At 36.8% G+C, this 27,710-nt stretch overlaps 1 long non-coding RNA gene across 7 annotated transcripts in view; it reads left to right on the forward strand.

The window, feature by feature from the left end:
* The window catches only part of LOC111560488, a 515,327-nt gene that overhangs the window by 385,476 nt on the left and 102,141 nt on the right, over window positions 1-27,710 (forward strand). For all 7 annotated transcript variants that reach the window (XR_006597958.1, XR_006597956.1, XR_006597957.1 and 4 more), the window contains exon 4: window positions 19,286-19,373. This is a non-coding gene — a long non-coding RNA (uncharacterized LOC111560488). The remainder of the gene's footprint in view (window positions 1-19,285; window positions 19,374-27,710) is intronic.

Consider the following 27,710-nt stretch of genomic DNA (forward strand, 5'->3'; position numbering starts at 1 on the left):
ATATAAATAAATAATACTTAAGGGATAAGGTAAAGTTCTTTCTTAGAGAACAATTCCAGTTAATAAATGTATAATAAATGAAAGAAATAGACAATCTTCATTAGAATTTTTGCAGGAAAGATCACTGATGTGTGCTGAAATTACTGGATCAAAGTCTGAGGAGAAACTCAGGATATTTGCATAGTCACAAGGTATCTGCTCCAAGATACTTATTACCAACAAAAGGAAAGATTGTAACTTTACAGTGGAGAAATTCAACAGACATCACCTTAACCAAATGATCATAGTTAACATTACAAATAATAAGACTTGTCGACATTATGTACCCCTTGAGAAGGGAATTTTGCTTTTCAGTGTTATTCTTGCCAAGAATACATAACTTCAATCTAATCATGAAATAACATTAGGCAGACACAAATAACCAAGAAGCTGTCTTCAAAATGGCCAAGGTCATAAAGCATAAGGAAGAGGGGGAAACTATCACTCCTTTGGAGGAGACAAAAATGAGAGACTCAACATACAAATGGACAATGGCCAAACCATGTATAAAAGTAGAACTCTGACCAACAATCTGCAGCCACTGGTCTAAGAAGTCAGTCCATTATGTGTAATAACCAGTCTAAGAAATCAAAGTACTATTAGTAACAATCACTCCAGAAAGCCAAACAGCACCCCCATAGCAACTGGCCCCCAAAAGCCAGCCAGATGACTATCTGACAGCCTCCATTATTCTTGCCCCAGCTTCTAAATTAGAACCTGGAAAAGCCAATTATCACCCCCTAAGGAATCACATCTGATACCTAACTTCTGGTATCCCACCTACCGCTTCCCTATGCCAACAGCCTCAAATCCGAGCATACCCAAGTCTATCCTTTTTTTCCTCTGTAAGCTTTCTCATTCTTCTGCCCATCTTTGAATCTCTGCCAAGTACAAGTGATGGTGGCTGACCGCCTGTTATAGCAAGTGCTATATATAGCTTTTGCTTGTTCTTTTTTTAAAATTCTTTTTATGTTTACTTATTTTTGAGAGAGAGAGAGAGCAGGGAAGGGCAAAGAGAGAGGGAGCACAGAATCAGAAGCAGGCTCCAGGTTCTGAGCTGTCAGCACGGAGCCCGACATAGGGCTTGAATTCACAAACCATGAGATCATGACCTGAGCTGAAGTCAGACACTTAACCGACTGAGCCACCCAAGTGGCCCTAGCTTTTGCTTGTTCTTATTTGGATGGTCTTCATTTATTTCCACAAAGGAAATGTAACAACCGAATACAATGTGGGATCTCGGGATAGAAAAACGGCATTAGTGTAAAAACTGGTGAAATCCAAATAAAATCTCCAGGTTAGCTAATAGTATTTGGCCAATCTTATTGTCTTAGTTTTGATTATTGTAATATGATTACAAAAGATGCTAAAATTAAGGAAAGCCCTGTGAGGGATCCTTGGGAACACTCAGTATTTTGGACTTGGGAGAATTTTCTATGTGCCCAAGTATTCTCTCAAAATAAAAAGTTAAATCATAAATTTCTAGAAAAACACCAAAAAGAGAAAATCTTTGTAATTTTGAGAAACAATAAATAAATAAATAAGCCATAAAAATACATACTTGGCTTTATCAGCAAATTTTGTTTTTATCTTCCAAAGACACAGTTAAGAAAACAAAGCATGGGGTGCCTGGGTGGCTCAGTTTGTTAAGCGTCTGATTTCAGCTCAGGTCATGATCTCATGGTTCATGGGTTTGAGCCCCACACGGGGCTCTGTGCTGACTGCTCAGAGCCTGGAGCCTCTTTCAGATTCCATGTCTCCCTCTTTCTCTGCCCCTCCCCCACTCATGCTTGCTTATGTGCGCACTCTCTCTCTCTCAGAAATAAACATTAAAACAAAACAAAACAAAACCAAAATCATGCCAAAGATTGAGAATGGATATTTGCAATATGTATATTTGACAAAAGACTTTTAACCAACATATATGAGCAGCTTTTATGACTCAACAATATAAACAAAGACAATGATCGCTTCTCAGCCTTTTGGCTAAGATCAAGTGTAAAAACAAACACAATGAAAATGATAAAAAAAAAAAAAACCTTTACTGACACTTCACAAAGTAATATAAAGTAATGGCCATAAGTGCATGAGAAAATGATTAACATAGTCATCAAGAAAATGTAGATAGAAATGAGAGCTACACATATATATTAGAATGGATGAAATAGAAAAAAAATAGTAATACCAAGCGTTGGTGAAGATTTGTAAGAATTCTTGCATAATGATGGTGGGAACGTAAAATTTGATGACTACCTTGGAAAACAATTTTACACTCTCTTAAAAATTTAAATATACAACTAACATATGACCCAGTCATTCCACTCTTATGTATTTACCTGGGAGAAACAAAGACTTGTATGTGCATGTTATAGCAGCTTTATTCAGAATAGCTCCAAACTAGAAATAGCCCAAATGTTCATCAGCGGATGCGTGGTTAGAAAAACAAAACAAAAGAAAACAATTGGAATAAAGAAATTACTGATGCATGCAGTCACATGGATGAATCTCACAATCATTTAGCTGAGTGAACAAAGCCAGACATGAAAGAGTACGTGCTATATAATTTCATTTACATAATTACAAAACCTTTATATTTACAGAAAACAGAACAGTGTTTGGCTGGGTTGGAGATAGAGGAATGGATTAACTACAAATGGGCACCAGAAACTGTTTGGGGGTCATGGAAATAGTTTGTCTTTTGATCGTGTTGGTGGTTTCATGGGTGTGTACATCTGTCAAAATTCATTTCATTGCATACCTGAGATGCATGCAGTTTGTTGTACCTAAAATATACTTCAATAAAGTTGATAAAAATAAAATGAAATAACAATATTATTTAGAATTTAAAGGAGTTTCGGAAGTCATTTAGTAACCTTCCTTGAGGAGAGAAGCTTGGTTCAAATCCACATCTTTTGCTTCCCAGTCGATAATGTATTATCAACATAAATACACATATGTGTACATCTATGCATGACAATTCAGGATAGTATAGGATAGTATATAAAACTTTATCTCCTCTCGTTTCAATTCTGAAAGCAGCTTATTCTCAAGTATGCGCTGCCTGGACTGGCTACTATATCTTTCTTGCTAAAAGGGGAGGGGAAGGCGCTGCATTCTCAGAACATATTGGTTTGTCTGGATTTTCCAGAAATGATAGGAATTCCTATTAGGATATATTTCCAAGACATGGAAATGTTTTCAGTAAGTCATGAGAAGTTTTGGCTCAACCTTCTGTTCAGTTCATGCCTTTTGGGCTTCACAGAACACTCGATCTACAACATGTGCTAGAAACCTGGATGAGGCTATGATTGAAAACTTCTGCTATCTATCATCTGCCACTTTGCTTTTTCCTTCATTCAGTGGTCCACGTCCACCTGCTTGGGAAAAATAAACCTCAGAGCAGCAGCAGAAATGAGAGGCATAGGTTAACCCTTCCCTGGTGTTCAGGCTGGCCTTCATGGCCTCTCTTGTGTCCGGCATATCTGATCTACTCTCGGAAACCCCATCTTGTCATTTGCAGCATTCTGCTCAAAAGGAGAAGCGTTTGAATGTTATTTTACATGACACACTCTAACAGTTATCTGGAACAAAAAAGTTCAGTTCAGCTCAAACATGTGACAAGAGCTGTCTGTGGACCATGCAAAGGGTTACTAAGCCCTTGGGGGGCTTAGAGCCCTGTAAGGGAGACAAATGCAACCACTTTTATGGATGGAGACATACGTTGGATAATATGTGCAGGATGCTCTTTCTCCCTGTCAGACTGAATAAAGTGTAACAGAGGGATTTTGACAAAGAAAGGTGTAAACTTTATCTTGAAAAGTTAGAAAAGGGCAATGTACAACTGGGCACTTTTTGGGTTGTGAGTTTCCTCAGTTGTGAAGTGAATGCTTGGATAACCATATAACCAATGCTACCACCCTGTCCTTTGATGATGAGAGCAGTCTGTCCTGTTCAATAGGATTATGGGATGGGTCACCTCTACAGTCCAACTCTTGGAAATGACTCTGTGTTTATAAGTCTTAGATACTGCCGGCTTTCTTTCAGGTCTCTGGGACTCTAACAAGGAGAGTTGTTTCCTCTAATAATTCTATCTTCCTGCATGTGGCTGTATCTGTTCTCAAACTTTTGGCTCATCCTGCTAGGTCTTTACAAAGATGCAGATGTTTCTTAAAAGTGGCAAAAAGATCAAAGAGACTTTTTGTGCCTGATGTGCTGGAATGGGTCTGAGTTCTGTTAAATCTAATTTGGACATATTAAATAAAACCAGAAACTGGTGGTTTGCAAAGGTTGTTGGTGAAAGTATGGAGATTCAAAGGTCAAAATTACAAAATTCATAGGTTGAAAATGCCTATGAACTGTATTTTTCTTTTTAATTGTATCTAGAGATAGAAAACCAACAAAATGGATGCTGTTCCACATTATAGCTGATGTATTTTAGAATATTAGTGCTTCTGTGATTAATTAGCCCAAGTCCATGGACTATTGCTTGCTCTTCTTTTATTCTACATGTGACCAAAGAGTGTATTTGCCAAATGTAATGATGACTCAAAGCAAAATTTAATATACAAACATAAAATAAACATTTTCTTCATGCAAAGCACTTAATAGGAACTGAGGAAACAAATAGAAGCATTATACAGTTCCTACCCAAACGGAGGACACATGCTGGAGGGAATAATAAAATACTCATGTAACTGCAATACACGTAAGTCCCATAAAATTGTACAAAAGGTTTATTGAGTCTGAAGAGAAAGAGCTCAAATCCAGTTCATTTAGATAGATTTGACCTTTGATGTACTTAAACTACTTCTAATGCTGTTTTCTCCCTCCATCCTTTAGGTACCTGCTTTGAGCCTCAGGATTGATGTCAAGTGTTTAGTAACCCCTATAAGGTTTTGAATGCTCTTTAAGGTGTTTGCAGATATGACCTGTCTCAAGTGTGTTTGTGCTTTGAAGCTATAAAAATCCATAGGAATGAAACTATTGATATAATAGGTATAGGGGTTGATGAGTAGGTCCTTGACTCTCATCCTAACATCTTTTAATTCAACCATTATAAAAATAGTGATAGTGTGGCCTTGGAGTAGGTGAGCACTCTGAATGCATCCTATAGTTCTCTATTTTAAAAGCTGTAGAGGGGCGCTTGGGTGACTCCGTTGGTTAAGCATCAGACCGGCTCAGGTCATGATTTCCCAGTCCGTGAGTTTGAGCCCCACTTTGGGCTCTGTGCTGTTGTAACAGTTCAGAGCCTGGAGCCTACTTGGGATTCTGTCTCCCTCTGTCTTTGTCCCTCCCCCACTTGTGCTCTCTCTCTCTCTCTCAAAATAAATAAACATTTTAAAAAAAGCTCTAGAGTATTAGTTGCTACCTTTGGTTTAAACATTTCTCTCTGAAATTTGCATTGTTTTATTGCAACTGAGCCATAATTTTCTTATAGTTGAGACACACTAAAATTTTAACCTAAGTGGAAAGGAAGGAACATCTGATAAATAGATGACACTTAACACACAGAGTTTTGACAAGGGCTAGTATAAGGGCATCTGGTAAGCAGACTGGACAGAGTTATTCCAATATGAGTGGAAAGGAAATTTTGGATTTTAAAAGATCAGGAAAAAATGCACACAACTGGGGAAAAAACAGCAACTTGAGAACTGGGTTCGGAATCTCTTGATGTGTACTTTACTCCTACTATCTAAAATGGTCCTAGGCACCAAGAGAGAAACCTCATGAGTTTTTTTCACTTCTTAAATTCTATGATCCTATGATCTGTTTCTATTTGGGTAAAATTTACATACTTTATCACTATATTCAAGTGAAGCTCTGTATTTGAGGGAAAAAGATACTATAATTCATTTAACTTAATATTTACTGAACACCTGGTGCTTCAGGCTTTGTGCGCTATGCTGAAGACAGAAGAGCAAGTGGTCAGGCTCTCAGTTGGACAACGCCCTAATGAAGATCTAAATAGTCGTTAAACATGTAAACCTACAAAAAAAAACCCACAAAACCCAAAAATTATTGCAGGTCATAGATAGAAAGGTAGGCATTCATGGGGTGCCTGGGTGGCTCAGTTGTTTGAGCATCTGACTTCGGCTCAGGTCATGATCTCGCGATCTGTGAGTTCGAGCCCCGTGTCGGGCTCTGTGCTGACAGCTCAGAGCCTGGAGCCTGCTTCGGATTCTGTGTCTCCCTCTCTCTCTGACCCTTCCCTGCTCATGCTCTGTCTCTCTCTGTCTCTCAAAAATGAATAAACGTTAAAAAAATTAAAAAAAAAGAAAGGTAGGCATTCCATTTTCATGTTAAATATTCTTTTTCATCTTTTTCTCAACACTTTCATGGCTTTTCAATATTTGGAGTGAAAATGTTTCTCGTATTAAGAAATTGATCCTTGGGGAACCTGGGTGGTTCAGTCAGTTGGGCATCTGAATCTTGATTTCAGCTCAGGTCATGATCTTATGATTTGTGAGATGGAACCCCTCATTGAGCTCTCCATTGACAGTGTAGAACCTGCTTGGGATTCTCTCTCTGCTCCTCCCTGCTCACACACACTCTCTCTCTCAAAATAAACTTTAAAGAAAAAAATCAATCCTTTTAAGAGAAAAAAAATAACTTTTAAAAACTGTAAGAAATGACCCAGGTACTATCACAATACTTCTTTAAAAATTTGTTATTCATGGGGGTGCGTGGGTGGCTCAGTCTGTTAAGCATTTGACTTCGGCTCAGGTCATGATCTTACAGTCTGTGAGTCAAGCCCCTGATCGGGCTTTGTGCTGACAGCTCAGAGCATGGACCCTGCTTCAGATTCTGTGTCTCCCTCTCTTTCTGCCCTTCCCCTGCTCATGTTCTCTCTCTCTTTCTCTCTCTGTCTCTCAACAATAAATAAATATTAAAAAAGTTTTTAATAAAAATATTGTTATTTGTAAATGATGGGCAAGAATGAGATAGAAGGAATGTTTTCAGCATAGTTAAACAGGTAACATGTGATGAGATGGCCAAGAGAGTTTACTTATTGGGGTAACAAATGAACACCATTTCATTAGAAAATAAAGACTGACATAGATTCTGGAAATGAATTAATCAAGAATAAGAGAAAAGGCTCAAGAATAGGAATATCCATATGTTTTATAAGGGACAGTAGAGAGAGGCTGGCCAGCTGAGAGAAAGGTTTGTATTAGATGATATTTAAGATAAAATTCCACCTCTGCTGGACTCCTGCCATTAATCACCACACATCCCTTTTAAGAAGTTTCCTATTTACTGAAAGTTGACACCCACCCTCCTATTGCTGTCCCCACCCTCTTGTTTCTGTCTTGTCCCCCAAATGTCCCTTTATTCCAGCTGCTAAGTAGGTGGCCTGTAGGCATAGCCCAGTTTGCTGAGCCATTGCCCAGATGGGGTTGTTAAGTCTAATTTGTGATATGGTAACAAGTATGACTTGAAAACCTGGACACTCCTTAACTGCTCATCTCCCTTTGTCTTCAGACAATAAGAAATCTACTATGTACCTGGATTTGAATTTAAAAACCTGTAAAATCTAAAAATTGAAAATTTTTTTCTATATGTATAGTATTGAATTTTATAAGCCCTATCTAGAGTAAGGACAGGATGTCTGAGTCAAATCCTGGTCTGAATGCTCACTGGCTATATGTCCTCAGGCAACTTAACCACCTTAGGTGCATCATCCATAAGATAATCACTGTACCTCACTCATGTGGGGATTCCTATATTAAATGAGAAAAAAAAACACCTTACAATATCATATGTTTAATATACTATCATACATGTTCACCTATTATCATGATTAAAACTTCCCACAATGCCCAAACTTTGTCTTTGATCGAGAGAAGACAGGCCAAGTACTTCTTCAGTTCTTTCATCTTTTCTTTCTTAGTTTTTCCTATTCAATATCATAACTGGTATAATGCTTTGACCTTGAGTAAACTGGTCACATTTTATTCGTTGGCATAAGTTACGCAGCCTCATTTGCAGGATCATGAAGTTCTCCAGAAAATTCTGTTGTTTGTCCCCATAAATTTTAACAAGTAGGTGAGCAAGAAAAACAATGATATTTAGAGAAAAGAACTTTAGGGGAAGTCCTTTGACCTTTGGAACAAATTTACCTTATTCTTTTTGGTTGTTTAAATCACATAAGCTGCACTTACATTTCACACATGTTTTCCAGGAAACTGTATTCCTCATACATTTTAATTTTAATCAATATGTCAACTGAGACAAACGTGTTGAGCATATCAGAGTCAGTCTGAATAATATACATATATGTGTGTGTGTGTATATATATATATATATATATATATATATATATATAACCTATGATGATAATGGATTTTAGTGAAAAACCAAGTTTTGTTTTGCTAAATAACTACTTGGAGTAGTTATGCCTTGATATTGGATTAGAGAGTTTACACGGCCAGAAGCAAACTCAGACCTAAAGAGAATAAGCATCCTTCCCTGCCTCAGGAATGAAAACAAAACAGAACAACAAAAACATCCCAAAGGTAGCACAGGGGTCAATGCTCCAGATGAAAACAGAAATGTTTCTTCGGAACATGTACATTTTAGGTAATTTGATTTAGGTAAATGCCAGAAGAGGCAACAAACTTCAATATGAAAATGGCAGTTACCTTTGTAATGAGAAAAGATATAGCTTATTTTTTACTTCTTATAACAATGAGAAAGTTAAGTAAATTTTATGGGTCTCTCACTTTCATCTGTATACTTACTTATTAAGTATTCATAAGGTAATTATTAATAATATATATTGGAAACAATTAACAAAGCTTTTTAAGAAAAATGAGGCTGTTGGATCCTTCAGTTATTTTTACTGTCTGAATTTACCTATTTAAATCAAGCAATTTATTACTGTCCATTGAGGGGACTAAGTATATGAATATTATTATATAGTAATCTTGTGTTGATATTTGTAATATCAAAGAATGCTAAAACAGAAAGTAGTTTAGAACCACTCTGAGCTTTGCCACCTTCCTGAGTTTAGATTTTATAGATTGCATCTCAAAATTGGGAAGGTGTACGTAGATGAGGCAGCAAAACAAACTTTTAAATTTTTCTACCTTTTCTTTCATGATATCATTAGTGATGTCTTATAGAAATCTGAGATTGCTGGGCACCTGGATGGCTCAGTTGGTTAAGCATCTGACTTTAGCTCAGGTCATGATTTCGCAGTTTGTGAGTTTGAGCCCCGCTTCTGGCTCTGTGCTGACAGCTCAGAACCTGGAGCCTGCTTCTGATTCTGTGTTCCCTCTCTTTCTGCCCCTCCCCCGCTCACACTCTGTGTGTGTGTGTGTGTGTGTGTGTGTGTGTGTGTGTGTGTCTCAAAAATAAATAAATATTTAAAAAAAGAAATCTGAGATTGCTCACAAAGTGGTATATCAGAATATTATGATACTATGATTTGCTTTTTCACTGCGAATTAAAGAACTCTAATTAACCGGTGTATTTACAAGATTCCCTAGAGAAACAGAACTAACAGAAACTAACTAACTGACTAATATATATATATGAAAGAGAGAGAGAGTGAGAGAGGGAAAGACTGATGTATTTTAAGGAATTGGTTCATATGATTATGATAGAATCTGGCAGGTAAAATCTTTGCAGGGCAGGCCAGTAGACTGGACACCCAGGGAAGAGTTGCTGTTGCAGCTTGAGTCTGAAGGCAGGCTGGAGAAGGAATTCTCTCTTTCTCAGGGAATCTGTCTTTTTCTAATTAAGGGTTCAACTGATTGGATGTGTCCCACCCCATGGAAGGTAATCTGCTTTACTCGGAGTCTATTAATCTAAATGTTAATCTCATCTAAAAATACCAATAAAAAATATTGACGTTTGACCAATATCTGGGTACTGTAGCCTAGCCAAATTGACACATAAAATTAACCATCATCACCTCCAATGGTGAAACTGAGTGGCCTATTCAGAAGAATAACCAAATGAAGGATACCTGATAAAGAGATGAATAATGTACTAAAAAAAAAAGCTAGATATTAATGCATGTGTGTGTGTGTGCACGTGTGTTTATTCACACACACTTAACATATGCCTGACATTATACTTTGGCCCAAACTCAGAACGATAAACTACAAAGTTGAGATAACTGCTTAATTGATATCCTCCCATTTTACCATTATATATAAAGAATACTATTTCAAAACAGTAAGACTTAGAACTGCATTTTTATTTCTTCTCACATGTTTCCTGAGTATTGTCCCATTTAGGGTACTGTGGAGTAATTGATTGTAATTACTAATGGTAATTATTAATTACTAATTATTGATTACTCATAGAATGCTTGATTACATATTAATTGGCTACTCTTTTCTCAGACTTCCTTTGAATTGGGGCAGTCCTTTGACATTTGGGACAAACTTACCTTATTCTTTTTTGGTTGTTGAAATCACATAAGCAACACTTACATTTCACACATGTTTTCCAGGAAACTATTGCTCATATATTTAAATTTTAGTCAGTATATTAACTGAAACAATCATGTGTTGAGCATATCATGCTGACAGTGTGCAATGACAGTTTGAGCAATGTGCACTGACAGTGTAAGCTGATATTCATATTAAGACTAGCTGACAGTTTGTAGTCGTTATTATAAGTGGCATATGTTAGAGTTATCTCTAAGAATGTTAGGTGATATTAAGAGAAGAATATAAACATAAAGATCAATAGTCAGTTTCATTTGTTGTCTGTCATCATGTTTAAATTATAGTGAAATGTACCTTAATATTTTTAGTCTAACTAGAATTTAAACAGATTGCTGTTGAGTGGGGGTTTTTACATGAAGATTCCAGATAATCAGCATTCACTTAGTATATGGAAAACCCACTTCTCCCGTGTGTCTCCTTTACTCTCACACTACTACCGTACTCACAATACTCCTGACACTGAATGTGGGGATCCACCCCCCAATCAAGGAATTCTAGGATATCAGCTGGATGTCCTAAAATTTAACTCAATTCTGACACTGTGTACTTGGAGATAACATCAGATCCTGAAAGAGGACTTAAACTATCTCCATTCTGACCTCAGCCTGTACTTTCTAATTGATTATGTTTTTTTCCAATTCATCTCTTAACTCAACACAAGAGACCCAGTGGGCAAAGCATACTGTGATAGGAACTGAAACTACCTTCTTACGCATTGGAGACTGCCCTGACGCTAGCCAGGTCCCATGTGGCTGACCCCCAAAGTAAAGATCAACCTGACCTTTACTGCCCACCTGCATGTACCCACCAACCTTTGTTTTCCTTATGTGAACACAGAAGTATTTTCAGCACTTTGGAGACAGTCTTTGAGATACTAGTCTGCTGTCTTACTGGTGTCTGCCTCACTGAAATGAACTCCTTTCTTGTTTCACCACCCCTTCTCTCTCTGCCTTTGGATTTTGTCAGCAACAAGTGGCTGGCTCTGGTCTATTTGGGACCCCTGGAGCCAGGTGCTCTTGCACTTCTGTGTTTCAGTTACAACCCATAGGTTAGGGACTCAGTTCTATAAGACTCCCTCCACTTCAGATGCTAATTACAAGTAGTAGATCCCCAGGTTACCCGTAACTTCTGTCTAACTTGACTACAAATTAGAGGTTCCCATGACCTTCTCTCCTTAGATTCAACAATTTGCTACGTCAGCGCACAGAACTCAGGGAAACACATTCATCAGTTTATTAAAGAATATGATAGAGAATACAGATGAATGGCCAGATGAAAAGATGTTTAGGATAAGATATGTGGGAGCACTCTCCCCAAGCATGGCACTCTCCCTGAATCTCTCTGTGTTTGCCCACCTGGAAAGTCTCTGAACACTGTCCTTTTGGGTTTTTATGGAAACTTATTACATAGGCATGATTGATTAAATCATTGGCCATTGGTGATTGAACTCAGTCTTAAGTCTCTCTCCCCCCCTTGTGGGTCAGAGGTCAGGGATGGGGCTGAAAGTTCCAACCCTAATTACAAGGTTAGCTCTACTGGCACTCAGCCCTTATCCTTATTTTACCTACAGGCTTTCTTAAAAGTCACCTCATTACCATACAAAAAATACCATGATTCCCTCCTGTCAACATTTAGGAAATTCCAATGTTTTTAGGAGCTGTGTGCCAGGAATGTGTGCCACACATCCCAGGAATGGGATGAAAACCAAATATATGTTTCTTATTATAAATCACAATATCACACTTAGTAAACCTAGGAAATATACATAACACTCAAAGTAATAATTCCTGTCCTTGTAAATGTTCCTGTATCATATTTAAAGTTTTAAACATTAGACTGATTGGTTTTAGAACTGGTTACTTTGTAGCCAAAGAAGTAATGACCAGGAAATGAAAAATGGGTGAGTTTGATTTCCTTTGTGGACTTCCAAGCTGGAGTCTGAATATTTATGGTATGTTCCAAGTTACCCCTTTCTCTCACCTCATCCTTCCTTCCCACATGTGGGGCTAGCTGCTTTTTATGCTGAGAAAGTTTCCCTGAAGATGTGACAACTTTCGGTTCTTTTTAATGGCCTCCTTACCACTACCTCCAACAAAGCCACCATTTTAATAAAGCAGGAAGGGGTGCGAGAATAGAAGGGGAAAAAGGAGAAAAGGCATAGAGTAAAATGGGACAACATAATTAATGACTGAAGGTCACAGGAGTGATACAGAATGCACCTGGAGACCTCTGTGGCATGATCAAGAAAGCCGAGATCTTTGCCACCTCTAATTGTACTTTCCTCACTTTTTTTAATGTATGTGAAAACTAAGGAACAATCCGCCTTCCTGGCTCACAAGTGTTTATAATTTATGGAATTTCTCTAATTATCTGTGGACAGAGTAAATGACCTACCATACCATCTTGCTTTGAAACATTTCTTTTGACTTTCTTGAGAGATCTCGTGCCTATTGCCCCACTGGTCTTCACAGTCATTTGTTGAAGGTTGTGTTAATTTCCTATTGCTGCTGTGAAAATCACTAAATACCTAGTGGCCTAAAACAACATAATTTTATTTCCTCACAGTTCTGGAGATCAAAAGTCTAAAATCAAGATGTCAGTAGGTCTGTGTTTCATGAGGAAACTATAGGGGAGAATCCATTTACTACCTTTTTTCAATTTCCTTGGCTATGATCCCTTCTTCACATCACTCCAACATCTTGCTTCCATGTTCACATCTGCTGCTCATTCTGATCCTCCTGCCTACTGCTTATAAGAATCTTTGTGACCACATTGGCCCAATTTGGATAACCCATGATAATCTTCCCATCCCAAATTCCTTAACTTAATCACATTTGCAACATCCCTTTTAACATATAAAGCAACATATTCACAGGTTTTGTGGATCTAAGACACAGACATCTTCAGGGGGTCATTAGTCAGCCTATCACAGGGATTAAGAGGGCATGGGTCATTATCCAGTTTAACAGAGAGAAAAACTGAAATAACAGGTGTCACAGAGAGTTTTATGAAGTTCCACTTGGAGTTCGTGGAAGAGAAAGAGCTAGGATCCAGAGCTTTAGGCTTTTAGATCATAGGAGTTCTCTTTGATCCAATTGGAATTCCTTGGACTGTCACCCTGCCAAGCAGACACTTTCATTCTTATTACATTTCTATGAAGGATAAGCCAGAAAGTCCGTGACAAAAAACTAAAACTCATTATTTCATAGTTAGTTGCCCCTCAGAGTCATGAGATTTGGACTGGGCACTCTTATCCCTGAGACAAGTACAGTACTATTAATAATTTGCACCTCTTAGATCAGAATTGTGAGGGTCAGGGCACCTGGGTGGCTCAGTCGGTTAAGCATGTGACTTCAGCTCAGGTCGTGATCTGGCAACTTGTAAGTTCGAGTCCCGCGTCGGGCTCTGTGTCTCCCTCTCTCTCTGCCCCTCCCCCCCCCCACACTCTATCTCTCTCTCAAAATAAATACACATAAAAAAAATTGTGAGGGTCACTAAATGGCATGACAATTTCTCGCTGCTGGCTTACTACCTTAATAAGTATTTGAGCAATCAAGTAATTTTTGATTTTGTGAGGTTATTTGTGGACGTTTCCTTAGATTGATCATGAGCAAAATGTTGGGCTGACAATTACTAAGTACAATGAAAAGATAATGCAAGAGTCAACATGACACAATTATCTGTATCCTACCAATTAGAAAAGTTATAATTGATGAGGTAAATGACATTATAATAGGAACATATTTACAAATGAATTGACCATTTATAAAGTTAATTCTCCATTTGAGAATTACTCACATGAGTACTACTCTGCCCTACTTATTATCTTACTGATTTTTGGATATTATAATTACTAAATAATACAATGCAAATACAGTGAAAGTCAGTTATAAATGACAAAGCTGATTTTGCAATACTGTATTGGAGAGTTGATCAATCCATAGGCAAAATCACTGACAAATTAGAAATGGCATAGTGAAACTGCTTAATTCTGATTAAAAGAAAATAATAAAGATAATCACAAGATAGAGGCTTCTAAAGAGAAAGATTGGTTATCAAATGATTAACAAAAGCCCTGGGGAAATTGATGAATATCTCAAATATTTTTGTACTCTTTATGATCTTGTGGTAAAGACCAAATAGAAAATGAAGGGGGCACCTGGGTGGCTCAGTCAGTTAAGCATCTAGTGTCCAACTTCAGCTCAGCTCATGATCTCACAGTTCATGAGTTCAAGCCCCATGTCAGGCTCTGTGCTGACAGTTTGGAGCCTGGAGCCTACTTCGGATTCTGTGTCTCCCTCTCTCTCTTCCCCTCACTCTCTCTCTCTCTCTCTCTCTCTCTGTCTCTCAAAAATAAATACACATTTAAAAAGAAAATGAAGAACACTGACATTCATGCCTTTCATATATGATGTGATTGAATTCTTTTTTATTTTTGTCCATTCTAAGAATTAGGTAGAATTTCAATTATATTTTGAATGTTATTGAATATAAAAACACACATCATCTTAATTTAGTTTCATTTTAAAATAATATATCATTTAATGTTTTTTAATTTATTAATTTCATTTTTATCTTAAATAATTTACTTTACATAGTTTTTCCCACTACGAATGACCCAACATAATAAAGACTTTCTATTTTTCAAAGTCTGTAGCCCACCTTTAATGGGCAGGAAAGCATTTGAAGATTTCTAATTTCAACAATCAGCATATGGTTGCAATGCACAACTTAAGGGTATGAGTTTTGGGTAGGGTATAGAAAGTTTTAAAGAGATCAATGTGACGAGTGACAGTTAATTGAGCTTCTGGTGAAGACAGTTTTCTAACAGACCTTCTTGGGTCTTCCTGGAAAAAAAAAGTGGCTTTAGAGAATAGACAAGACCTCTTAGAGGATTTACAGGAGCCAGAGAAACCCTTTAGAGGTCCCTGAAGTGAGGTAGAGTGTGTGGTCACTTCTGACCAGCTGCCATGAAGCCAGTATCATCAGCATGATTCAAAAGAAGGTGAGCCAAAGTCCTTCAATCATGGTGAGGCCTCCTAGTGGCCCAGATAATCAGAAGGGTTTGATTAGACAAAATCGATTAGGGATGCTGAAAAGACAGTTAACAAGAACATCTTTTGTTGTACAAAACATTGGCTAGTAAATTGTTAATGTACCTATGTGAATTGCTTAGTAAGTCTGTGTGTACTTAACAAAGAATATTTTTGGATTCTTTTCAACTATGTTCTTTCATTCAGTTCACTGAATTTCCTAGTAAGAATAATTTTAGATTTTGTAAAACAGAAACAGTTGATTTTGGGTGAACACCGTTGACTATTTGGAAGTTTCTATAGTAATGTTCTATTAAGAGATGTTTCTTTGTTTTGTTTTATTTTGTTTTAAATAGTATACTAATAAGCTGGTTTGAAAAAGTGATGGCTGAACAGGAATTTGTTCCATCTTGAGTGTTTTCATAAAATTTTGCAAACCATTCTGTTATTCATCCCCCCATCATTTGCTTTCAATCTCTGTTTCTGTCTTTCACTCTTTCTCTCCCTTGCTCCCTCTATCTCGCTCTCTTTCTCTCTCACACACACATGTAACACACATATAGTCAATTTGTTTGTTTGTTTAGCCTTCTGGTTCCCCTGCTAAATCATGACTTCCCTAAAGGCAGGAGCTGTGACCTATTAATAATTCCAATTCTCTTAGTTTAAAAGTGGATTAAACGAATCCATGAATTTAAATAATTGTGTCACAGTTTCACAGGTGGCCTTACTTTTTCTTTCTCAATATCTGGACTCATTTACCTTCTCTAAAATTATAAAGCAACAATTTGTACATAGGAAGCTAAATCTAATTCCAATTATTTAGCAATGTATACCTCCTAGAGAGAAGGAAATAAAATAAGATGGTGTTCTATTATCATTTTCAGATTTATGATTTGTTCTAATTGATTATATACAGATTATATGAAAGGAAGACCAAATAATAGTTGAGAGCCTAGGGTCCCATGTTGAATTAAAATTCTGAGTGATAAAAGCTGCTGTAATTTACTACAATTTCCTGAGTATCTATAGTGTATTAGTTTTTTTGCTAGATATTTTACATGTGATTTTTATACCAAATATGTGAGATGTTTGTAGCCCCTTTTTACAGAAGAATTTAAACTTAGTAATTTTTCCTGTATCACAGAGAATAAAGCTCATAAATGGCAGAAACTCAGAAGTTACACTCAGGGCAGTCAGACTCTGAAGTATTCTGGTATGTCCTGGCTCTTTCATATTCTCGCAAAAGTTACATACTCTCGCTATGGGAGAGTTGGTCGAAAGCGACCATTCATTAGCTGCTAGTACCTCCTTTGGGGTTAATACATAGAGTCCTCTCTCAACAAACACTTCACCTTTGTGAATTCTGAGTGAGGTAGCATCTGTAGTCACTGGTGACCACAATATCTTACTGACTCATCTTGTAGTGATGTAGTAGGTTTGCACTCTCATTAAGTACAGAAAGTCTTTAGGCATAGCTAAGTCATCCCTCCCCTCAATTAGGCCTTTTACATGTGGTGCTCTGGCAGTCTGTCTGCCTCTCTGTTCAAAGTAGAGAGGAGGTTACCCACGTATTGTGTTTAGCTTGGATCTGGCAGAATAAAACAAGCCAAATAATCCTGGCAAATACAGAGACTGCTAGGTTTGCATTAGATCCAACTATTGTGTGAATATATATAAATAGACTTTTCTTTGTTGGAAATAGTTTGAGTTTATATGCTACAGTGTTCTGTTCTTACCTGTAACTCATGTAATTGCCACTGCGGATCCTTTGCAGCTATGGTATCTGTTTCTGAGTCTTGTGGGCTTGATACAGATCCTGCTGTCTCCCTGATTTTTTTAATGAATGCTTTGGGCTGACAACTCAAAAGACTGTTGAAGCATTGCTGCCTCATATATGTAGTGTGTATATCTCCATAACACCTCTTCCAAAAACATGAGCTCATAAATGGAGATTATTTATCAACATTTATATCAATCCCATCAAGTGGGTGAAAGCTAACTGTCATTCTTAAATTTAACACCCGTGTGTCAGCATCCTGGTGTTGCATTTACCAGGACTTTCTCCATTGTCATCACCCTTCCAGACACTGCTTCTGTCCCCCTCTTCCCAGCCCCCTTGTTAAATCCACAGATGCAGAGTGAAGCAGGCACCCAATTGGCAAGAGACTCATACTTCCATTACAGAGTTGGCAATAATTAGCTGTGTGAACTTGAATGAGTTACTCAGTATCTCTGGGTCTTAGTGTTCTCGTTTAAAAATGAGAGACTCAGCTAATTGACACCGAAGACTCCTTTCAGCTCTGACATTCACTAGTTTTACTGAAAAATGACAAGGAAACATCAATGATTTCTCATTAAACCTTAGAGGCTTAACAGGTCTTTAGGCTTTCATTTGGTCTTGAAAGCAGAGTTAAGGGAGCAAATAACTCAGTCTCCTGAGACTGGGCTCTAAGGAATAGGGTGAACAAGGCATTCCTTTGGGCCCCATACCTGTCTTGCGGTCTCTGTCATTGCTGTATTTTTCCTTCCCTTGCCTTGACAGAGCATCTGGTCTGCTGCCCAGAATTGCCCTTACTAACCCCTCTTCCTTCCCAACTGCCTCTGCTGTTTCCTTAATCCCTCGCCCAGACTGTAGCAGTAACCAGCCAACTAGTCTCCAACTTTCTGGCTCTCACAACTCTACTGAATTTTATACTTTGTTCCAGGTGAAGATGCTTGAAATGAAATCTGTTCATGTCACTGTCCTACAACAAAAATCAAACTAAATAAAAACGCTGAGAGTGAATTCCCACTGACAACAGAGTTGAAGCAAACTCCATTTACCTTTATAATTTGGCTCAAATATTATTTTCCAAAAATAATTCTCAGTACTCTTCACACAATATATGTTCCAGCAAACTGCCTTCACAGAGATCCCTACCGATGTACCCTGATGTGATGGACATTTCTGTTCTTTCCAAGAAAATTTCTAGAACTTTTCAACTACATTATTCTAAATCTTGGTACACCCAATCATATCCATTTTTCAAGATTCAACTCAAATATCACCACAACCTCAAAGTTCTTTATAATATTCCATTTCAAAATACTATCTTCAGGGTCGCCTGGGTGGCTCAGTCGGTTAAGCATCCAACTTTGGCTCGGGTCATGATCTCACAGCTTGTGAGTTTGAGCCCAGCGCCAGGCTCTGTGATGACAGCTCAGAGCCTGGAGCCTGCTTCGGATTCTGTGTCTTCCTCCCTCTCTGCCCCTCCCCCGCTTGCACTCTGTCTCTGTCCCTGTCTCAAAAATAAACATTGAAAAATGTTTTTTGAAAATACTATCTTCATTTAATGTCCCATAGTATACTTATACTCATCCTGTTAATATCTATTTCTCTTTTGCACTCATACTGCCTTACAAATAATAATATATCAATAAACATTTGATGGGCAGGTAAATAGTCTATCCATAAGAGTCACAGACAATTCATCACCAGCACCTCTACCGTATTAAAATTCTAAGTGGGAAATTGGAAGGGGTGTGTTAGAATCCTTGGAGAAGGGGGTTTGTAAATGCATATTTGTTTTGATTTCCTTTGTGGACATAATATTCAACTAATTTTGAAATTGCAACTAACTCTAAAAGAAGATTTTGATATTTAGTTTTTAATAAAATAACTTATAGCTTCAAAAATTAAGCACTGCTATATTTATTTATTATTCGTGAATTTTGCTATTAATTCTGGATTCAAATTTTCATTGGTTTCAGGTTACATTTCTGTGTAGTAATATCACCAGGCTTATGCTGACCACAAATGCTACTTTTCAATAAGAAGCTTCTCCTGACTCCAAGCAAGGTATGTTCTTACTCTGCCTTGGAATCCTTTGTTTTCCTTTAGTTATACTAGCACATTTGGCTGCAGACAGGAAGAGGTTATGTTCTTGTCTTCCCCATTATGTATTTGTTCCTTATTCATCATTTTTTTCCACCCACAAACTAAAAGTATTCTTTGCACAGAGTAAGGAACAATGACAACAATAATAATAACAAATGATGAATTGAATTGTATTTCTTAAAAGGAAGCTTGTTTTCCTGTTTTTATAAAGTTTTAAGATCCCAAATAGTTGCCAAAATTTGAGAACTTGTCTTTGTTGCTCATCGTATCATTTCATCATTGTTTACTTTATTTCTTAGCTGAATGATCCTTTCCTTCATCTTCAAATAGCTTCTCTGTTTCATAGCACATGGAATATGTATTAAGCTGTCTACTTTTGTTTGTGTTTGACGTGGCACACTGATTTGATTTTCCAGTTCATATCGCTAATATAGAAATTATCCCATACAGGCTCATCCAATATATGTGTGGTCTATTTTGATGTTGCTTTGGAAATAAACAATGCATTTACCCTATTTCTGGTGAGAGTTTCAAGAAAAAAAAGTAGATAATATGCAGATTTTAAAATAGTTAGTTTGTGTTTTCAGAATTTAGGATGATGTTTTTTTTCTTTATAAAACATTTTAAAAATCAGCCTTTGGTGGGAAAGATTACAAATTATGTGGGTTGAGACAAAGAGAGTATATATCAGATGGAGTTTGTGTGAGCACACCAGTGACTACATTTCCTCAAAGGGTGATTCATTTTTTCCTAAGACAATTTATTTTACTTCTCTGCAATTAAAATTTTCTTTTCATGAGAACAATGGAAATATGTACCAGGAAAAAATTAAAACTACTAGTTTTATAAGTACTGTTTGGGGAGTAAACTTGGAATTTAAACGTTTATAATATAACTCCATCTTAATTGAGTAAAATCTATGAGCACTTGCATGCCCTTCTCATAAGAAAGAGCTTTCTCTTTAAATTGAGGAATTAAGGTGATATTTTGTCTGTTTTTCCTATGAGGGAAGAAATGGGTCATAAATAAAAATGAGATTGAAAAATTACCTACAAGATATTAACTTCTTTAATGATGCTTGTCAGAACAAAAGAATATACAGTCTCATCAATAATATTACAAAATAGGCTAAAACAATATGCCTAAAATAACTGTTTCTGTGCTCACACCTTCTGCAGCAGAAGGCTAACATTCTTACTTCATTCTCCAGTTAAATGGTGGCTTTCCTAAAGGCTGCTCACACAACAGTTTCTAAACTATTGTCACTACGCAAAATCTGGCCTCTTTGGGTCCTAATGCCTGAAGACTGCTGCCTATAAATCAACTTGGACGTAAATCTGCCTGCTGTCATTGCTGATGATGCCTATCATGAGAACAACAATGTCCCAGCTAACGTTGCATTCCCCATACTTGCTTTCAAAACCATAGACCTTTTGGAATCTAGACAAGGAAGGAAGAATGACCTCACTTGTTGCCTAGTCTGTAAAGCAGTTATCGATTTATGCCCAGATGTTCATAAAATCTCCAGAGTACAGTTGTATCTTTTCCTGTCTTTCAACCCTCTTGCGGAACTTCAAAGTCTCTTGTGGAAACATTTGTTTCAGTTTTTGTGTTTGTCAATATTTAATTGTCCCTTTTGTGCATGGGAGTGTGCAGGCAGGTGCTTCACTGTGGTGGTGGTAGATTATGCTTCAACTTGTCTGTCTATTCATGACCTTCACTGTGTGACTTTACACTTACTGACTATATGGTCAATAGAAATTTATTCATTTGTATCAATCAGCTATTTCTGCATAATAAACACCAACAAAGTATCTTAGCAGCATGGAACGATTAACATATATTTTTATAGAGGCGTTAGTCACTGAGGGTCCGATGAGTGTTTAAATAGGCTCGACTTGGTGGCTCTGCTTCTTGTTGCGGATTTATGAGTTAACTGAGGAAAGGGCTCTGTTTCTTATTTCTTTACCCTTTTTGGACCACTGAACTCACCTAAGTATATATTTCTCATGACAATGGTAAAAATACAAGAGTCAGGCGAAGATGTGCAAGACTTCTACCCAATTCCATTGCCAAAGTAAATCATATGGCCAGGCCCATAGTCTAAGGAAGGAAATACATGCTTTGCCAACTGGATTCCGTCTTTTGCAAAACAGCTCATCAAATTTTCCCCCAGCTTTCTACTGGACTTTATGTTTCCTTTTCTGCCTGAATTTTAGGGAAATTTGTATTTTTGCTCAGAGTCCATTCTTACTCTTTCACCAACATTTAACTCTCAGACAATAATTTTTTGTTTCCATCTAAACCAAAGCTATCTTTTATTTGAATTAAGGTGCTTTTACCCATCCCCCAAAACAAAATAGTCATAGTTGTCCTCTTTACTAGTTTTCTATCTCCAAATTATATCATTCTCCTCATTTTTTTCATATTGCTGGATTTATTCTGCTGTGAAATGAGGAATTCCTTGGTCAAATCAGTGATGTTTGGATTATAGTGATGGTCTATAAGTCATTCTGTTAGTCCACTAATGATGAATTTAGCAGATTCCAATCCATAAGGAAGACAAATACATATCCAGTACCAGTGTGAATACTGGTAAATACAAGTTACTGCCCTCTACTTTATGGAAATAAGTCCATGTAAGCAACCTATCCCCAGGTTGTTAGCTGATTCCCATGGTGACTGAAGCCATATCAGGTGTTCACATTGACCTCTTTATTAATCTGGTTGGGCATTCAGTAGTGACAATATCTAGATCAGTCTGATGAGAAGATATCCATTATTTTGAGCTGTTCATCAACTCCATTCCAACTACTATTACTAATTTGTATATGGACCCATTAAATAACTATTGTAGCTGAAGATTAAAAAAAAGACTGATAACCATAGGACAAGTCATATTTTCCACCATATTTTTTTATGCAGTTCAATAGGTGTTCACATTGGACTTTCAATTCTGTACCCATTCACCCATTCTGAGAGCTCCATTAACATAGATGAAGCATTATCTTCAAATTCCATATCCACTCTGAAAGATCCATCTCCCCATATCTTGACTAGTCTTCCCATTTTGTTCTTTCCACATACCAGACCTACCTGACAACCCACTGGCATTGCCTATGAATTGGTATATAATTCCAAATTATGTTATCTATTTTTCTATTAAGAGTGGGAATCTACATGTATTGCCTGAAATATGCCCACTGCAATGATTTTCCTTTACCACCCTGTTTCAAGTTACCCCTGAATGGGCTGTAATGCAGCAGTATTTCCCTAGTTCCCATGCTACCATATGATGCAGACCCACTGTAGAGCAAGTTTGATATTTTCTTCCTTTCTCCTCTGATTGTAGGTAACTTCACATGAAGTCATAAGAGGGGCTGGGGAAGGGTCTGCAATACAACAGGAGAAGATATAGTGAAAATCTGATCTATCTGCTCAGACAACATACTTGTATCTTCTGACCTGTTGAAACATGATATTTCACGGGTCATTCCACTTAATCATGCTGATGCTGCATTCACTTATTCCCATGGCTTATTGGATTAGCTAACATGGTTTGCTATAGTAGTCATCTTCTTTTCTTTAGTCAGGCTTTCAGACTCTACCAGGGTTAGGTATCAATCAAATAACTGCTTCTCCAAAGAGAATAGTTATCCACACAGGAAAAAATAGCTTTTCCCCAAAACTTTTGGGGAGGAACCGATTCTTCTATTTGGGCCAATTAGAGATGCAGTTTAAACATCTTTATTTGTTACAGATACTTTGATTAGCATTGGTTCTACTGACTTACAAGACTTAAGTCAAAAAACTAATTGCATCACAACTTGAGTCTGCTGCAGAGCAGTCTCATGCTCTGGGTTTCACTCCCAGCTAGTTGATATATGTGTTAAGTTACATGTAAAAACACCACACCCAAATGTGGTTTATGTTACTTTCTAAATCTAAACAGTGGGGAGCTCCTGGGTTGCTCAGTCAGATAAGCATCCCACTCCTGATTTCGGCTCAGGTCATGATCTCACAGTTCTTGAGTTCAAGCCCTGCATTGGGCTCTGTGCTGACAGCTCAGAGCCCGTTTGGGATTTTTTCTCTGTCTGTCCCTCTGCCCTTCTCCCACTTTCTCTCTCTCAAAATAAATAAATAAACATTAAAAAAGAAGTAAAACTGTTAAAAAATAAATCTAAAAAGGTCCATTATATGTTGCATTTTTCAACAACTGGTAGATATTAACAGGTACAGTAACCTGCCTTTTTCCTAGAATAGATATCCATACGTATCACAGACCACTGAATCTCTAGAAATTTTACTGATAAATTTAATTTATTATTTTTCAGGGAGTTTACTGCCCACCCTCTGACATTCTTGATATAAGGCATCTAGAGTAGCTAGTACTTCCTACTCACAGGTGCAATCATAATGTCATCAGTGTCATGGATCAACATGATGTTCTTTGAGACATTATGTAGTTGATGTCCCTGTGTCCTATATTATGACACAAAACAGAAGAATTAACTTAGCCCTGAGGTAAGACAATAAGGTTGTCCCTGCCAGGTAAAAATCAAATGACTTCAGATATGCCTTGCTAATGGCAAAAAGCTTATTTGCCAGATCAATAGCTCCATACCACATGCCACTGGCTATGTTGATTTGCTCCAGTAAAGACACGCATCTGGAGGAAAGCTGCAATTAGAATCAAACTTTGATTACATTAATAATAACCTACAGTCATAGATCCATCCAACTTTTGCATTGACCAAACTGGCCAATTTAAACAAAGATGAGCTATAGATCATCACCTCTACATCTTTCAAGTCATTGATGATTAAAGTAATCTCTATAATTCATTCATAAATGCAGGACTGGATTTGATTTAGTATTTTGGTAGGGAGGACTAAATTTAGAAGGGTCCATTTGGTATTTCTACCATATTAGCCCTTAGTCCATGAGTCAGGAAGCCAGTTTGTGCATTTTTTCCCATTTGCTGAGTCCAGCTATTTCAACTATCAATATAGGAATTGACATGTGGGAACACCACAGGATGTGTTCATTGATTAAGTGGGCCCCATGTAAGAGATTCAGACTAAAGCTCCTTTTATCAATTGCCTAACTTCCATATGGACTACAGAACTATCTTGTTTCCCCAAATTAGCATTAATTCAGAGCCAGTATCCCTAAAGTCTGTTACTCTTTTCCAAGTTCACAATCATCATATGTAAATAGCTTCAGAAACCTTTGGCAACATCTTGGAGAAATATTTATAGTATATATTAGTTTTCTCTTGTTGATGTAACAAATTACCACAAATTTAGGGACTTAAAATAACACAAATATATTATCTTACATTTCTGTAGGTGAGAAGTCATATATAGGTCTCACTAGGCTGAAAATAAGGTAGAACTATGTTCCTTTCTAGCAGCTTTAGGGGAAAATCTCTCCTTGCCTTTTCCAGCTATAGAGGCTATCCTCATTCTTTGTTTCCTGGCTCTCTGCCTCCAAAGCCAGCAGCATTGCGTCTCTCTGGCCATTCTTGCTAGCCACGTCTCCCTCTGCCTCCCTCCTCTGCCTCCTTCTTCCACTTTAAGGACTCTTGTAACTACATTGAATTTGTCTAGATAAAGCAGAAAAAATGTCCATTTTGAGGTTAGCTGATTAATAGTCTTAACTCCACTTTGTCGTATAATCTAACAGGCTTCATGGATTAGGACAAGGACATCTTTGTCCTTTATTTGTCCATTATTCTGCCTACCACAATACTATGGCCTTATTGCAGAGTACTTTCCCAAGAAGATCAGACTCCTCTTCTATACAGGACTGCTAACTGGTAAGAAAACCAGGACTTTCTATGTTGATAGTTCAAATAAAGTATCTTTTCACTGTGCCTAGGGACTTTTTGGTTATATGGATGAAGTAATACTTTAGTAGACTGTGTTATCCCTTGGCTCACCATAAGCAATAAACCACTCTGATTGATTTCATTATGTCAAAACACTCTAGTTTCCTATTATTATTATTATTATTATTTCCTATTATTACAATGTTGGTGCCCGCATTGACTCTGATGGTTAGTCACTATTTGCTGGACTCCTTTGCTACAGAATTCCATCATCTCTATTAAACTCAGGAACAAATTTCAATGGCAGTATCTGTCATCATAATTCCTAGCCTATCAAGGACAGCCATCATGGAGATATCATGGATGCTATTTCTCTTATTATTTAATTTCTTAATGCCTTAAGAATTGAGTGTTTCCTGGGTCCTCTGATGGATGAAAGGGAAGTCTATTGATACAAAATAACTTCAGTCCACAATTCCCATCCCTATAACCCTTGATTCCTACCAATTATGCCAGGGAAATTCTGTCATAAAAATTTCACTGAATGAAAGCCACCGTTAAAATCAGGATTCTGGCAACCAAAATAATAATCTATTGAAGTCACTTCAAGCTGATCACAGTAACACACTAAGTCATCATCAAAGGCACCCATATTAATAAATTTATTCTTCCTCTGTGATGTAACACTCTTAGAATCTCATCCTAGACTTGTTCCTTAGGTTACAGCTGAAATGAATTAGCAAAATATTGCCAAACTTTAGTTCATAAATCTCTTCATAGAGAAGATTCTGCACTTGTCCTGCTGGAACATATTGATATTTAACTACTTATAGATTTGAGATTAATGGATGGTGTTTGGATGGATTATGAAGAGAATAGGATGCTCTTTGTGAAGCAATCCTGTCAGATGAAACCATCACAGGGGTTTTAATGGAAGGGCTAATCTATTTAGATAGGAAAAGAGAGCTCACCTCTGCTGGTAAAAAGAGCTCAGGAATATCAGACTCTACATAAGACACTCCAATCACATTTTACACACTCCAAATAATGTCCTAAATTAAATTAAGAAAAAATAGAACTTTTTTGAGGCTGTGTTTTCAGCTTGAGTTTTGAGATTTAATTTTTGAATCTAATTCTAAACTATGTATTCTCCGAAGCTACTAAAACAGGGGTCTGAAAACTGAAAACTGAAAACTATAGCCCATGGCCCAGGCAGAGAAAGGCTTAGATGTTTTTAAAGAGTTAAAAAAAATAAAAAGGATACAGACTGTATGCAGCCCCACAGATCCTGAAACATTTACTATCTAAACATTTACTATCTATTACAGAAAAAAATTGCTGAACCCCAACCTAGAAAAAAAATTATCTTAAGGTTATAGAGAATTCAAAATGAATTAAAGACTTAAACATAGGACCTGAAGCTATAAAACTAGAAGAAAGCATAACAAAAATTCTGTATACTGTAAAGTATTTTTCACCTCTTGAATTACTTCATTTACATCTTTGATAATCATTGCTATTGCAGTTGATCTTTTTTAAATCATTCTTTTTAAACTCTCCATTCTCTGTTCTCTAAATTATTACATCCCTCATTGATTACATATTTTTTGCTTATTGTGTAAAAAGCCATACAAAATGTGAATTTCTCCTTTGCATTGCTCATTATATTTGTTATATTTAAACAAGCCTTCAGATGAAGTTTGAAAATCGGTATATCATTTTTTTCACAATCTTCCTTTTCCTCCTTTTCTAATTCATCTCATATTCTTGCCTTTTTATTTAATCTTATTTTTTCTTTATAAAACTTGATTTCTGTTTTGTATAAGCTATGTCATACTTTTTCCCATTGAGCATGCAAAGTAATTTTCTTAACTATTAATTTGTGTTCTGTTATTGAAGTACTTTAAAGATGTTATATTTCCCCGAGTCTTCCAAAAATGTTGTCTTTTATTCTAAAGAATTTTTTATACCTATTACACTGGGTTTTTAATATTTATAAATTCTTGATCTAAGGAAATATGACCAAATGTCTTGCCAGTGATTTGAGTATATGTATAATCCTTGTTCAAATTCTTTGTCAACCTCAGTGCTGGTGGAATTCTCTTATCATTTTATAATTGCTGGATACCTTGCTGTAGACAGTTTATACCTCCATCCTCAGTATCTGACAGGGTTTATTTAATACAATGCTGCTGTAATAACTTAATCTTCTGGTATCAAACTGAAAATCTTAGCATATCAAGTAACTAAGAACTTTTATATACAAGTATATATTTATATCAGAATACTAATGTCTCTTCTCACATCCATGGCATGTTTCATGTGAGAAAAACATCCTTAGTAACATCAGCAGTAGTGTTTAGCTCTTTAATTATGTGTAAGTGGTAAATTGAGAGAAACCTAACATACTTGTTTAAAACTATTAGACAACAAACTGGTTTTTTATTAATAAAAAATATATACAT

The sequence above is a fragment of the Felis catus genome, chromosome B2, assembly GCF_018350175.1.
Source record: "Felis catus isolate Fca126 chromosome B2, F.catus_Fca126_mat1.0, whole genome shotgun sequence".
NCBI classification, from domain to species: domain Eukaryota; kingdom Metazoa; phylum Chordata; class Mammalia; order Carnivora; family Felidae; genus Felis; species Felis catus.